This window comes from Branchiostoma belcheri, unplaced genomic scaffold, assembly GCF_001625305.1.
Source record: "Branchiostoma belcheri isolate BF01 breed outbred unplaced genomic scaffold, Haploidv18h27 scaffold15, whole genome shotgun sequence".
Classification (NCBI taxonomy): domain Eukaryota; kingdom Metazoa; phylum Chordata; class Leptocardii; order Amphioxiformes; family Branchiostomatidae; genus Branchiostoma; species Branchiostoma belcheri.
In genome coordinates, this window is record NW_017802935.1 from 880151 (window position 1) to 894851 (window position 14701).

Consider the following 14701-nt stretch of genomic DNA (forward strand, 5'->3'; position numbering starts at 1 on the left):
TACCATTGTGAAACGTAAACATTAACTGTCATTTACTGACATTAGCAAATCCAACTTTTCGTGCAGTGCTATGCTCGAAGCTACTTGAAAGTGTGCAACAGAAACAATGAACTATGATATGAACTCAAAGTGGATCGAAAAGCGTCAAATATGCTACTTCTGAAGCAGGTATATATGGCTGGGTTTATTTCTTTATGCAGTGGAGTATGCAATGCACGCCTTATGGGGAGATACATACATTTGCGCAAAGAACGAGTTTACACGGTTGATCTTAAGGTGAAGAATTTGAAGTGTAGATAATTCTAGATATCAGAGTTGTCAACACAATCTTAGCTTACCGATATCAACCAACATTAAGATCTCGAATTTGCAGTCTAGGATTTATAGGATAGCAGTTACTCATTGACAAGTAGCTGGATAGATGAATAAGTGTTCTGTGTCTTGGATCACTGCTAAGTAACTGTTTCCTTTTGCATCTCATTGGCTGAATGCCATGATACCTTCGTCAACCTCTACCAGTGTTCCTTCAGAGATGTGCATATTTCCTCTATAGTATTATCCAGAAGTTTATGACATCAATACACTGTAGCATACCTAGCATATTTTGCCTGATGTATTGTCCTAGAAACTGTATTAGTCTCAGCAATATGGGCTTATTCATTTACTGCGTGTGATTGAAAGCCAGATGGATGCGCAATTAAGCCTTAGATACATGAGTCCTGTGGATTATATATGCTTTTGAAATGGTGATTTCATATTTATCTTCACTGTTGATTTAATAGCCGCCTCGTGTGTATAAGTCTTACCTTTCAATTGCAGATTACAGAACACAGCCTTCTGTGCATGTGATATTCACAGGCATCGCCGCATCGCTGAGCTCTGCTTGCATGAGGCCTCCTGTGGCTCAACGGGGCTCAGCATGGAGATCCTGAAGAGATAATAAACGTTCTTGGTAAGATAACAAGACGGGAGCAGCCCGGTCCAATATTCCGGACAACCTGAAAGCACCACTTAAAGCAAGCTCGCGTTGCCAACGGCGCATCAAACCGTGATCGTGGTCGCCCTTCCATCTTCCACGAGCGGTCATATTCCACATACATTTTAAGGCCGTCGTACGAGTTTGATGTCGTAGATTTATCAAGCAAGCTTTGACAGTACAAACAGCAAACAAGGATCTAAGACATTATAAAAAAGGACACAGCGCTTGGGTCAGATAGCTGAGGAAGACTGAGTGATTCAGTCGAAAATTTCTGGTGAGTCAAATTTTGAGTTGGAGAAAAGTTTAAGTTTTTCATAATGTAATTTACCAACTCAGATGAACTTTCATGCTGAAGGATCTAAGACAGTCTTTATCTATAGCTAGACAGCTGGGTTTAGCAGGGCACACAAAAGCGACTACAAGAAGAATGCGCTCAGACCCTACGACATAATCTGAACAGGTCCCAACCTACTAATTTACGTTCAAGCAAGCTCTGGCAGAATTCGAACAAACCACCGATAAGAATCTAAGACAGTCTTTATCGTTAACTAGACTGCTGAAATTAGCAGGACACCCACTGATATCCCACGAACGTCCTCAGATCGTACGACAGTTGAATTTGGTAGGGCACATGCACGGCTTACACACCGGTGCGAAGGCCATGTGAGTGCTTGCCTTGCTTTCGGTAGGTCGTGAGTTCGATCCCCGGTCAAGTCCTACCAGACAAAAACGGTACGAACTGCTTTCTCTGCTTAGCACTAAGCATTCGAGAAAGGGTATGGGAGTTAAACACACACCACTATCAATGGACTAGCCCCCTGCTGTAGTGATGGCAAAACTACGTGGCCCAAAGGCTACAGAAACGGAGATGGGCGCCGCCATATGCAACCATGTTAATGGTTGCGGGGAGGACTTTTTTAAAGAGTCATTGCACGAGAAAACCAGACAAAACCAGGCAGAGTTCGGAAGATGGGGGTCGGCCAATACTTTGGGGGTCGGCTCATACTTTGTATGAGGAACTATGAACAGCCATGTATTCAAAACCATCCAGATGTTTTTCGTTATGAAGTTCAGGGATCCCCTCCGAGAGCCTCCGAAATCAGGTAATTTTTGGCTTAAAATTAAGGAACGATGGCTACACTGATAATTCTGATAAAGGTGTGGATAAAACGTTTATAAGAATACCCTCCGATCGTACGATGTATAATACCAGGTCCCCACCTACTTATCTGTTCTGTCCCTCGCCCCTGTGTCCATCAGCTGCAGCACCGAGCAGGCAATAGCCTCCGGCTGATCTCATTTTTCTCTGTGGTAGATTCAATCGGTAATCTGACCCACCATCACTTTGACTTGCAAAGAAACGATTTGAGCGGCGTTTCGTATAAATACGTTGGTGGAAAAATCGGTCGACCTTGGAGCCAAGTTTAGACATTATTCTTGTACTAAAGATCCGCAGTGATGTCTCTGCAATATCAATACAACGTTTGCAAGGATAACATACCATAGCACCAGCTTTATGAGAACATAATCGGAAGTAAGAAACGCTTTCTTTTCATCAGTGCTGACCTCCTGACAAGCCTTAAAAACGAGGCGAAATCTAATAACCTCCCGTCCTGACTATGGGCGGCACGACTGACCCCAATGACTGTATCCTCAGAACTGTAACCCGCTGTCCAACCCCCAGGACGTGACCTTTGCCCTCTGTTCTCCCACCAATCATTTCTTTCCTCTATATAAGGCGTCGTTGTTCGGGGAGGTTAAACAAGAGAGAGTTATCGGCGCGAGTCGATAGGCCATCGCGGTGGCGCTTTCTTTCATCGCGCTTCGATTTCTGCGCTCTCCTCAATTGGAGGCAAAGCCCCGGATGTGGACAATTTCTCGGGTCTCATTGATCGGTCAACCCTGAAACGCCGTCTGCAGAAGAAAGTCGCCGCCGCCTGCAATACTCTCCAAGCAGAGGTTGGGGTTAGTTTTGGCGTTTTTTTAGGCTTTTTTTATCGGAGTTTCTCTTAGTGGAATTTTTCTTTCACCCAACCCAACCTCTGTCGGCAGTCGAAAGCATCAATACGCTATTAACCTAATCAAAGAAAAATTCCAGTACAAAAAAGAAACCCCGATAAAAAAAGTCTAAAAACACGCCAAAAATGACCCCCAACCCTAACCTCTGCTTGGAGAGTATTAAACACCGTCTGCAGAAGAAAGTCGCCGCCGCCTCCGCCCGCTGAGGAGGCGAGAATCCAGCACAAAAAGGAACGGCTGGAAATTGTACTTGTAGGTGGTCAGAACAGGGCGAATAAAGATCTATTCTATTTCTAACAAGTCGTTCAGTGTATTTATGTAGATAGCTGCCGCCGCGCCGCGCGCATGGTGTGTTACTGCGAAGCTGGTGTGTTATGTCGAAGGGCAGTTATACCGGCTATAAAGATACAGAAGCTGGTGTGTTACGCCGAAGGGCAGTTATACCGGCTATACAGATACAGAAGCTGGTGTGTTATGTCGAAGGGCGGTTATACCGGCTATACAGATACAGATTATTTATGTCATAAATCTACGCAGCATATAGTCAGCAACTCACATTTTGAGATATACATGTGTAACAGTGAACATCTGGGGCAATATTTCAACATCATTGTTGAAATAAGGAAAAATGATTACTTACATGTAATTCATCATTCACTGTCCAATATAATGCAGCGTGATTCGTATGATTATTTGCATGCGATTCACTATTAAATTTTCAGCCAACAGATGTTAACTATTTCCTACGAGCCATGAACGATCGTAAACCGAATAGAGGTGTGCACATGAGTCACTCTGCAGGTTATAGTTATGTATTTATGATCAACACGTGAGTCTCCAAAAGCGAAAAACGACTGCCTGATGGCGACAAAAAGACGTGAACGGCGATTTATTGAGAAGACCTTTGAAATGAGAGGTCGTCTTCCACTCGCAATCCTTTCAAGTCGGGATAATTTGTGGTGAAACGCGACCTTCTGTGACATTTCCTCGGCAAACCGCGCCGACGTCTGCTGAGTTATCGGCAGTTTTATCTCAAAACGGAGAATCTGCAGCAGACTGATAATCCCTGATGGATTTTTGCCGATGGCCACATAATGGAACAATTATCACGGAGGATGGGTATTAACACTCTATTAAGAATATGGGTCGCTCGCTGTGATTTCCGAATTAAGCAATCATCGCTGCCAACAGGTACGTATTCACGCCGCAATGCTTTAGACAACGCCTAAATCCGGCTTCTTTCACGATCAATATTGGAGACAAGTAATCAGGACAGACAACTTTTTTAGAAAGCGTTTTCTTCTACTTTTTTTTTGCTTTTCTTCTCTTTTAGAGTGCAAATGCCTTTCATTTGTAGCACGTTGTAAATGCGTGCCGTTGTCTGTAATGGGGCACTGTGTAATTCGTACGGGAATGTTATGTCTTGTTTTATGAGGCTGCTATGCCCATGTTATTGAGTTTTTATGTCCTGACCACTGGTCTTTATGTTCTTGTAAATCCCATTTAGAAGTTTATTCATTATGGTCGTCATGTTAAATGATAGGAATGGTATTGTCTGAATTGTGCTTTTAATTTCTGTTCAGTGGTTTTTTAATTTACGGTGTTTCCTCAAGTTTGACGAACCTGCGTGATCCTTGTATCGACTGAGCTTTTGGTTGTGCTTTAATGGGTACTTAGGGAAACAGTAGGACATCTTTCCACTAATCCCATATAAACAATAGGGCAGAAGGTCTTTTTGCTGAGGTATTAAGTACATATGATTTATTTGATATGTATACATAGACTGTAATCTAGGAACACATGTTGCCCATAAAAATATAAAATGTGGTTAAAAAGCAGTTACTCAAGCAACTGGATATGATTTTTGAAACGGTCAGACGTTTCAGCTATTATCCACTAGATTTCGTTAGTGACTGAGAGACCAGAGGAGAAATGCTTATAAACCTGCATTTCCCCTCTGGCCTCTCAGTCACTGACGAATGTTAGTGGATACTAGCTGAAACGTCTGACCGTTTCCAAAATCATACCCAGTTGCTTGAGTTGCTTTTTGGCGTATCGTATCACCTGGATGTCTAACTTTCTTTATTTCTTTATTCTAACCTTCATAGACGTATGTGATGTGGTTATTTAGAGGCCTGATCCTGAATATGACGAAATTTACTTGGCAAAAAAAATTGGGAACAAGAATGCGCAGTAACTTGTCACTATTTGAACCTTCTTTCCTCGTGTATGTATGCAGGTATTGATCGAAACGTTAAAAGTTACGAGTAGTCCTCCCTACTCTGATGAACTGGAGAATGCAAAGTGATGCAGTGATGAAAACGCCGAGGGTCATTCGGAGCCTTGTAAATTTATTTGCTGATGGCGTTTCTGGGTCAGACCACAGTAGTGCCTAAATAGAATTGATGTTCTGAAATCAACAAGGAGAATAACGAACGAGCGATTAAAGACAAAGCCTATCATAAAACTTAAGTTTACACTAATCCCATCGGCATAATCGTAAAGCTACCAGCCGCAATTATCGTTAAACTAATGGGGGGGAGCATCATTGACCCAGATTCTCGTGGAGACCCCTGCAATTAGCCTGTCGTCAACTTCTCTTGAACATTTTTTTATTAATTCCAACATTTAATCATGAGATGTGCTGACGGCACACTCATGTTTTTTTATGCCGCCACCAACACAGAGGACAATACGTACATGTATATACAGTACTCATTTTTTACCTGAGCGAAGTGAGGAAAGTCGTGTTAAGTACCTTTTCCAAGAGCACAAGGTTAGTTGCATGTCAGGGTTCGAACCCGGGACCTCTTGGTTTCCAGTTGAACGCTCTACCTTTACGCCATACGACCCCACTTCTTGAACATTTATAGCTTATAGAGACCATGAACCAGATCTATGAACTAACACGTGCACATCATGCTAACCTTTATCTTATAACATTTTCCAAATGTCTATTGTAGGGATTGTTAATAATGACACAGCGAATCCATCGAGTGAGGATGAGAGGAACCATTTTGTTGAATACTGTAGTAGCATTGTGTCAAAAAAATTGCATTCGCATAAAACTGTAATCATGACGAGCTATGCTCTTTAGACCTGCCTTCTATTAATAGGAAAATAGGAGTTTAAACCTTATAATCTTTGGGTTTGACTTTATCAAGATTGCAACAAGGCAATGCACGTGGTACCCAGGCAGCAAATGACAGGCGTTGCGTACCACACATTGACGATCATCGACATTTACAAACCGGTAAATACAGCAATACAATATAGCCTAGGAAACCGTCCATTGATGTTTGCAAACACGTTCACTTTAACCATTGTTTACCAAAATGGTTACCAATGATTACATTATCGATTCTGTTGCTTTCATAAAGTACCCTCGGATGCCTCGCTGGTCCCGGGACGGCGGGTAACCTTGGCGCCGCGGTATCTCAGGGGCTGTTCAACAATCCAGGAAAATGGCCCCGCGCCCACGCATGGCTCCACTACGCACAGCGGGACGTAAAACTACGGGCATGTCACAGCAGGAAAACGCCAGAATGTTCAACATACATGTACGTGTAGCCTCTACCAGGCACCGTGGATCGCTGGAAAAATAGTAGAAATTGGCCGAAATAAAGGGATAGTATACCAGAGAAGATCCAGGGCCACGGGTCGCAAATTGGAGCTTCTATGGCCCTGGATCTTCTCTGGTATACTATCCCTTTATTTCGGCCAATTTCTACTATTTTTCCAGCGATCCGCGGTGCCTGGTAGAGGCTAAAGGCCGTCGGCATCGGAAGGAAGAAGAGAAGGAATGTGCATCTTTTAACATTAGGAATGTAATAGTTGATAATTGCAAACATTCGCCAGAGGGCTAATTGCAAATACAAAAACAATTTAATCAAGAGATACAAACACTGATAACAACATCCCATAACAAGATCTGTGTTAGTTAGTTAGTTTGTTTGTGTGTCCGTGTGTCTGTGTCAGCGGGCAGTTCAACAATCAAGGAAAATGGCCCCTCGCCCACGCATGGCTCCAACACGCACAGCGGGAAGTACAACTACGGTAAAACACGAACAGCGGGACTGTCTGTACTGTCTGGCTGGCTGCTTTAACGTTATATTTATGACTGGTATTTAACTAAAGAGGTGCCTGATGGCTATGTGTGAGTTATGGGGGAATAATCAACTACAACCAGACCTCCGGACCTCATTCCTGGACCCTGGGTTGATGGGATAAAGAGTGACCCTCCGACCTGAGCTGCCGTTTTTCATATTTACTTTACGAGAGGCTATTATATTGCTGTTCTCTCTGCGATTCCGAGAATTCCAAGGCAGTTATGGGAAGCCGTTAAAGTCTTGAGCTCATCCCCTACAGCCTCTAAAGACGGGCGGGGTCAATAAAAAAAGTGGACATGGTAACACCAGTAGTCGTTATCCTCCGTACACAGTCCTGTGCACAGTAGAAGGGCCTAACTAAGCTTGCTGAACGCTCTGTTCTTAATATTTTCAGACTGGTAACATATGTGGTTGACATATAACAGGTGACTATCGCCTCTTCAAGATGTCAACCCGGAGAACAGACTGTAAGGTTTGAACCTCTCACACCGGGAAGGAACAATACGCTTACAGACTGACTGCGTGTAAATATTGATAAGTATGTTATTGTATGTTATTGTTAAGTGTCGTTAAGTCCAGGGAGACTAGTGCCCTCAGGCACACGTACCACTAATGGATTTTCTGAATGAAACCCAACACAAAGTATTGCTAACCTTTGTTATACCAGGGTAGCAGGTACTACCAGACATACTAGGCAATCATTTTCCTAACCCCGGCCTATCTTCAAAAAGATCTAAGACTAAAGAATAGCAAAGTTCTTTCATCACAACCATTTATTTTTCACGAGCCGACGTTTCGATGACCGTCTGCCATCTTCATCAGGGCAATTCTGACTGGTTTGCTGTGCACTGACGCTAGATGTTACTTGGTGCATGGTGCTATTCATTCGTTTACCAACATGATGAAATTATTTACAGATCTTAGACTAATATTACTGGATAGAAGGAAGTTCCGATCAAACAACTTGGAAAATGGGTGTGGACGTTAATGGGAATTATATGTATAGATAATAAAATAAAACAACCTCGTAATAGATCTCCACAAAGCTTCATAAAAATACGTTGTGAACAGTGCGAGATTTTATGGAAGGATCCCGACGCCATCCCCTGCCAAAAATGGAGAGAGAAAATCCATTTTCTCCAATTGATCTACAAAAACAATCCTGGCGCTCCATCAGGATGTAACGTCTATCTGGTCCTGCGGTAACCAATTGGTATTCCATTACAGCACGATGTTTTAGCTTCTATTTTATTGCAGTTTCCATCCTATCGGGTCATCACATCAAGGGTGCTTCACGTATTTTTCCCGGCATCTTACGAAGCGTGCTACGCTTGAGCAAAGGCCTGGGTTATCGCCTAACCCTCCCCCACACAGACTCGACTGAAAGGAAAGGTGGGTACATCAATGGTAATAAATGCCAGTAAAGTCGTGTAATGTTTACTTTGTAAACAGTATCGGGCTTTACAGTGGTAGTAGGTGGTAGTCATTATATCTACTATCGTCGTAAGGTCCTAAATTGCCGGACCTGGCTTTTATTTATATCAGTGTAGATTGTGATACTGCTTTCTAAATAATGATTACCCGGCTGAATTGGAAGTTACTACCATTAGTATATCCAACTTTTCGGAGGTTTGAAGCGCAATGTTTTTTTAAACATTTCTTAATTCGTGCAGTTAAGGTTATGTCCTTTTTTGTGAAACACAGAGTCTTGTTCTTTCCGTTTCAGGCTTCGATTCATTGATAACCACTCTTATAGGTGCTTCCTCCCCCTGCTTCATTGATATTAAATGTATCGCTTTTATGTCCCCTTGAACCCCTTTTATTCCAATTATAACCTCGGGGCGAACTGGCTTGAGGAAATTCGAATCTAAGTAAGTACTCGTATTCCGACTCATGGAGTGCCTGTAAAACACCTCGATAGATGCGTTCATCACAGCTGACTTGACCCTGAAACATCCATCTCTGCCAGAGCTGGGTGCTGCTCTTCACGTTTTACTTCTGCGAGCGAAACGTAGAATTTCACGCGAGTACCTAGCCTCTACCAGGCACCGCGGATCGCTGGAAAAATAGCAGAAATTGGCCGAAATAAAGGGATAGTATACCAGAGAAGATCCAGGGCCATAGAAGCTCCGTGGGTCGCAAATTGGAGCTTCTATGGCCCTGGATCTTTTCTGGTATACTATCCCTTTATTTTGGACAATTTCTACTATTTTTTCAGCGATCCGCGGTGCCTGGTAGAGGCTAGCGAGCACCTGAAACGCCCGCATATTTAGAAGGAAGGTTGCGCGGCTCGGTGTCAGAGGTGAGGACTAAAGCTCCAGCTTCCTTCGCGGCGTTGATCTTGTTTCTTCAACCGCGCTCCGACAAAACAACCCTCCATTTGTGATCCATGATCCTTGTCATCGATCTTTTCGGCGAGTAGCCGACATTAGAGGCGGAATCTACCAAGCATCAAGTCTCAGGCTTAGACACGGACGTGACTGAAATGACGATGACGTTTTCACTCTAACTTTAGCGTCCCCGGAGTTCTGAGGTGTGTCAGACTGGGTAACCTAAATGGATATGTCATTTTGGGTCCGTTTGATTTCAAGTTGCTCCACTTCAAAACACGAGATAACAAAATCTCACTTAGAGGATAGACAGCCAAATAACAGATCATAACAGATTTAATAATATAAAAATGGAAAACGGGTCGTTCTTTTTTTTTCTAATTTGGTCACGCTGTGATTTGAGATATTGCCTTTAAATTATCTTGTTATTTCTTCGATGTTACACAAACCGTGCAATATACTCTTTGTAATGCTATTGTTTTATTGAAATAATTACTACAGTAATACAGATGCTTTTTTTAAATAATGTTCAATTGATATATAGTTAATCCCAGATTTTAAACCTCTTGTTACTAAGTTTGGTCAATTTAAATGTCATCTGTGTATGTCATAGTCGCTGCCATTGTTAATGTTGTCCTGCATGCTCGGTCATTACTGGCTGGCATGACCTAGAGTTCTTGTATATTTCTTGTTCACTGAATAAAGAATGATTTACACTAGTGGTAGCTACCGACTTATTTGTAATCATTTTTTAATCATCGGCAAGATGGTGAAAAAATAGTTCTTACGGATCTTTTATTTTCCGATGGTCCATCTGGTGGAAGGAGAGGGATGGGCTCCACCTTCCAGTACCGTGCCCTATACACAGTGGATTAACAACCCACTTCCCGTACAGCCTCAAAAGGCTATTGGACCTTGGCCTTTGCCTACCGTCTTCAACATTCCACAAAATAAATGCTTCTCTATATAAATGCTACTTGAAAATATAATTATAAAAAAAAACATTTTACTTGATTTCCGTGGCACTACACGAATTCAGAAAAACGTCCTAACACCCTAAACCAGGTAATTATTGATAAAGATGCGTCTGCAGCTTTCATCATCTTTACCAAATTCAGCATGACCCCAGTATGGGGAATACGGAATGCGTAACACAACACGGCAGCTACTGCCAGGAACCGTTGACGTCAGAATGTACGTCTCTTTACGTACAGAGCCCTTGGGCGTGGTCCTATCTCGCGCTGTCACGTCACTCGTTATCCTTTCATAGCGTCTGATAAATAGGAGGAAACATTCTAGTAGTAATAATATGATATATGATATAATTAAGGGTTAATGTCCCGCCCCGAGGTGAATATGGTGTGATAAAACCTTGTCAGTTGCTATAACCACCGAATAAAGCCGCCAAGTGAGCGCAGCGAACGAGGTGACTTTATGAGGTGGTTATAGCAACTGACAAGGCTTTATCACACCATATTCACCGAGAAAAGGCGGGCCATTAACGCTATTATCATATAGCTTACGCGATAGCCTATCCAAACTGATGCAGTGAAGAGTGACACAATGTACAATTTACCCCTTGCACATGCTGAATAGAACATAGAATATTTGTTCCATCTGGAGTCACCTGAGGTCACTGGGGGGTTCACGTTCTATGGCCTTCTATCTGGGTCACAGGCAGGGAACAGGTGTTCTTATGGGAGTCACCCGAGGTCATCGGAACACAAATCAAGTTATTTTTGGATTTTTTAGAAGTAGTGTCGTGTTCTATTGGGTCACCTGAGGTCATATGCGGGTGATTATTCATTTTGTTTAATGTATGGATTGGGATGAATAAATACCTGATTTTGACTCTATTTGTGACATTACGGCGACATAAAGAATGTGGAATGGAGCCTTCTGATTGGTCAACGTCACCCGGCTATATGATAATATGTTGATAATGTCACAACAAGAAAGGGAACTGTGCATTTTGTAAATATTTTCTATGATTCATGTCATAGTTTCAAAATAATAATGGTTAATTGCAAACATTTGCCGGAGGGCTGATTGCAAGTACAAAAACAATTTAATCAAGATATCAAACAGTGATAACAATATCCAATAACAAGATCTAAAAGATAACTCCAAAAGCTAATGGGTTTGACTTCTTTGCTTGTTTATTTGTTTTTGTCTGTTTGTCTGTCTATTGGTTTAAATTGTTTGTTTGTTTGTTTGTTTGTTTGAGACAGAGGAAGAAGAAGGACCCCACTTTCTCTGCAATGTGCGGGAATTGAGATACTCTTCGATTAATTTTGACCTTATTCAATCCTTTGTATCTGCTCATTGTACATTCGGCAGTGTCGCAGTTTCCCTGAGAGATTACAGTGCCGACTATGCAGACACATGCATCACCTCGCTGTGGGCAAGTGTTGGGAAATATGTAGTTAATGTCGACCTTGATGTGACGGAGTCCCGTTTTTCGTATTACAGTGATCAATTTTGCAAGAAAATCCATAAAACGTTGTGGGCTTAGTTCAGACACTTATCAGAGGAATTTTCAGATCGATACATGAGTCTCGCAGGTAATGCAATACGGGATACCAAAAGCATAAACCGTTCTAAATCTTAAGACGGTCGCCTTGGGCGATACCTTAACAAGCTATGGTAACCTGAGAAGCCAGACAATGGTGTTGTTATAATCGATTCGGTCCCTCCATAACCAAGCCCATTGGAAATTACCCTAAATGTCCCCGTGGCCCGGCAGCGGCTGTTGCAGCAGTAACAAACCAAGCAGAGTGTTTTTTTGTATTGTTCACACATTAAGAAAGATAGTACAACACAAAGCTGCAACGCACTCAGGTAGCTAATACTTATCTTAACGCTACCAGGTACACATATTGAGAAGGTGAAATAACAAAGGAAATACAGTTGATGACACATATGCAACACAACGTTATTAGAACAAAGACGTTGGAAGAACAGGACCAAATTTCCAACCAATAAAGAAAGAAATGAAATGGTAGGACACAATACAAAATGTAAGAAAAAATTAAGTTTTAGAAGCGTTTTGTTGCAGTGATGAATTGTTGAGTGTTGTACCATCTGTATCTGTATAGCCGGTATAACCGCCTTTCGGCTTAACACACCAGCTTCGCAGGCACGCGGCGCGGCGGCAGCTGGCTATATTACACCGATCGACTTGTTACACCTAACCCTTGAACTTCTAACTCTAGACATTGCTGGAAATGGCGCGGTATTCCGTGCGTGGTGAGGCCCACACGACTGATCATGATGATGGATGGGTTAGTTTGCGGGGAAAGCTGCTCGAATATCCCGAAGAGCGGGGAACTGGTGGTATGTATATATTGGGGATGGCGACACGCACACTTGTTGAGTATTCCTACATGTATATATATATAGCCTCTGCCAGGCTTTGGCAGGCGCCTGGAATGAATAGAAATTGGCCACATAGAGCCAGAATATGCCCGGGGAGTTGGTCCGCTAGGGAGTACAGTTTACCGCACCCGAAAAAACTGTGTATGCGGCAAACGGTACTCTCTAGTGGACCAACTGTCATGTTCTGTCTCTGTTGGGCCAATATCTACTCTTTCCAGCGCCTCCCTAAGCCTGGTAGAGGCTATATTCTTATCGGTATGCCCCTATTCCCTTATGCACATCCTTTATTCCGAGTGGTGACACTAACGTTCATGTTACCACAGCACTGTAATGAATGCTGATTGTTTTCCCATCTCAAATTCTCATTTGCGATTCCGCCTATGTAGTTAAAAACTGTAAGCGGGGATCAGCAGGCAACTCATTGTACGTTACAGTCAAATATGCTAAGACAGAGGGACGCAATCTGGTTAATGGGGGCAGGTGGTTACCAAAGACAGGATTCGTAATGCTTGTGTCTATTGGGAAATTATTTAAGGGACCAGCAATACGTGGTCACATTGGTGGTCCTTATTTCTGTATCTGTATCGGTTAGCCGGTATAACCGCCCTTGGGCGTAACAAACCAGCTTCTGTATCTGTATAGCTGGTATAACCACCCTTCGGCGTAACACACCAGCTTCTGTATCTGTATAGCCGGTATAACGGCCCTTGGGCGTAACAAACCAGCATCTGTATCTGTATAGCTGGTATAACCGCCCTTGGGCGTAACAAACCAGCATCTGTATCTGTATAGCTGGTATAACCGCCCTTGGGCGTAACACACCAGCTTCGCAGGCACGCGGCGCGGCGGCAGCTAGCTATATAACACCGAGCTATATAACACCGAACGACTTGTTACACTTAATCTTTGCACATTTGATTGCAGGAGTTGTTTAAAGCTTTCAAGTGTATTTATAGGTGTCTTATCTTAGTTCTGCATTGAACAACCAGAAGGTTGTTCACCCTTCCAGTGAAGTCATGCGAACAACGCGGAGAGTGCTAATTACTTACTTCTGCCTCCTGGAGGCCATCGCAGTAAACCAGTCCGCACCTGCTAACGTTCAGTGCCATTAGAACTCGTAATGTAATTATCTATAGAACTAGTTGTTGCATTCCAAAACATGTTATTCCAAATCATGTTTTAGAATGGACCACGTTTTTGAATGCAACACTAGTTACGTCTTTTTGGCTTTAAATAGTTCCACAGCACATTACTGGTAACCCGAAATAGACCAAAAGATAGTGTGTACATTCAACTACATCCCCTCCCAACTGCCGTCTTTTACAATCATTCATTCCAGAAGCAGTGAAACCATGCAGCTGCATTCGTCTTATCTTTTGTTTGTTTGTTTGTTTGTTTGTTTGTTTGTTTGTTTAGGATCCCCATTAGACTGAGTGTAAATTTAACACTAATCTTCCTGGAGTCCGTAGTAAATAATCAGACCAGTATTTGGACCATCGCACACCGGGTCATGCCCCTACTCTTTTTCGAAAGGTGTGGTGGGATCTTTAACGTGCGTGGGGTGTGGCTCTCCCCAAACACTTTTGAATTGAACAACCGGTTGTTCACCTTTTCCAGTAAAGATGCAGCCGTGCAAACAACGCAGAGCGCACTAATTACCCACTTCTCCATCATGGAGGCCATCAAAATAAACCCATCCACACCTGCTAACGTTACCTGATCACCGCTCGGCCTGGACTTCTCGACAAAGTGTCATCAGAACTCGATGAAATCAATAAAAGTTCGTGAAAGGTCTTTTGGCGCTAATTGTGTTCACATTTCTGCAGAATCTCTTGAGTGGGCCGCCAGGGCTCGAAATACAAATGTACTTGTTTTTCTGCAGACCT